This window comes from Phalacrocorax carbo, chromosome 3 (genome assembly GCF_963921805.1).
Source record: "Phalacrocorax carbo chromosome 3, bPhaCar2.1, whole genome shotgun sequence".
Lineage (NCBI taxonomy): Eukaryota > Metazoa > Chordata > Aves > Suliformes > Phalacrocoracidae > Phalacrocorax > Phalacrocorax carbo.
Genome location: NC_087515.1, coordinates 77,448,047 through 77,450,286, shown reverse-complemented (window position 1 = coordinate 77,450,286; position 2,240 = coordinate 77,448,047).

Genomic DNA, 2,240 nt, shown 5'->3' with positions numbered 1-2,240 from the left:
AGCTCATTACTCACACTCTCCCCATCATGGTTTCTGTCCTTGTAGGATGCTCTAACTAATGTAAAGATCAATGAATCCTGGGAATTGTTATTCAATTAAAAAAAAATGCCCGAGCAGTTAAATAGATTGGGCTCTTTGTACTTCCTAAACACTAATGCTTAGTTTTTCTTCCTTACTCGGCTAGCATTGTTTTCAGAAAAGGATCATTGAAACAGAAGAATAGAAATGATCACTGGACCATTTAATGCAACCTTGTGTATCACATGATGCAGGAGTTACTTAATGAAATTCCCTGGCCCAAACCAAGCAAATCTGTGGTAAATCTAGAGCACATATTTTAGGATGACAGCCAAAATGATGAAAGGAATTTACTACCCAGCCTCGCTAATCATTTTGAATGCTTAACTGCGCTCCCTAATATGCTGCTTTGCAAGCAGCAAAACTGACACAGCCCCATTCCTTAGAGATTTCTCTCCTCTAGCCTTACCCCAGCTGTGCACCCTGAAAGCGCCCCCAGCCCCCTGCCAGCCCTGTCCAGGGACAGGATGGCCAGATCCTGTGACTCCTGTGCATGCTGGGTGGCCAGCTGCCCACCTCTGGGAGGAGACGTCCACAGTCCTGAACCCCCACTGCCTCTCCCTCCGCAGCATGCAGGTTTGGGGATAGCTCTTTGCTAAGGTAATTATTTCCATGAAACTCGTAGGCACTTAATATCGTTGAGCTTCTCCCTACTAAATGGGGTAGAAATTTTCTAAGGTGCTCGGCAGCCATTTGAGGCAGACTAGTTCACAGTGTTAAAACACTTCAGATATCTTAAAATACCAGAGGCAGCCACATCGAGTTGGCAGATATGCCATAGCATTTTAGGAGACTGGCTCAACCTGGAGGCTGAGCTCAATACTGTAGGGCATGCCAAGTGAACCTAAATGTTGATGTTTAGGGTCATTCCTTTTGTCTTCACTTTGTTGACTTTTTAAGAAGGATTTCTGTCATGATTTTAGGCTTGTCGCCGTATATGAGAAAGTTATTTTCTTAATTGCAAGCTTAGTTTTCCATTTTATCACACAGAAAGTGGACCTTCCCTCCCCACATGCATACAGGTAACAAGAAGTACCACTAACTAACACAGTTTTATTGTGCCTTGTCAGGAAGCTGCTGGCATGGCAGCTATTAGCCTTTTCAGTTGTTGTTGAGCTTCCCTTTAGAAATTGGAGTTGTAAGAAGCACCGCAAATAACACAATCAAAATTCTAAGAGTTGGCAACGCTGGATTCACCCTTCTCCAGGGTGCTGCAACTCTTTATGCAAAAGTCTGCTGAAGGAAAATCTGATTATAGCTGCAATGTGGTTCTTCAGCAGTTCCTCATGAGCACCACAAAGCACGTTCCTGGATCAACACACCACCCTGGCACCACCTTCATGGAAAGCTAATGAAATAATTCGGTTAATGTAACAGGAGTATCAACTTCTGGCTAATTTACTTCTTGGACTAGCAAACACGTACTTTTTTATAAAGCTGTGTTTGGGTCATTCTATAACAAATAATAAAGCTAGGGAGGATCTTGGAAAGAGCCCGTGTTGAGCAGGCATGAAGTGCTCTGTGTCAGAGCAGGACATTCTTGTATGACTACTCTATAGAATAAGGCTGCAGAATTTTAAGCCAACAGGGTCCACTGTTACCTCGTTAAGGTTAAGGCAGTTTAAAAAAAAAAACCCTCACCAAAGTCGTACTTATGTGCTCTGTAAAAAAAAAAACACTTTAGTTTTTAGCAGATGTGATGTCGTTGTGCCTCCCTGGTTGCCAACACGCCGTGGCTCTCCAACGTCTTTGATTATTTTATTGTTCCATACTGCATACAAGTTGTAGGAGACAATGTTATTTCTCTTAACAGTTGCTGGCTTTCCAAATGCCAATTGTCCTTCGACATGCTCTGTTTTAAGTAAGAGCTGAAGAGCATAATGAAGCTAAAGGCCAGCTATAAAAAATACTGTAGCGTTCCATGGTACTGACAGCACACACGTAGTCACGCATTTAGCTCTCCTTTTGTGGGCTATTGCTGCAACACACTGAAGGTGTTAGGGGCCGAGCTGCAAGGAAATGGAACTCCAGAGATTTCAGATCTGAGAGTCCTCTAATTGAAGACAGTGTCTTTATGCAAGACAGGCTAAGGAAAACTTGCGTTACCCAACAGTTGCCATTCCTCCGTTGTTCCCAGCAATAACAAAAGCTGACGCAATAGA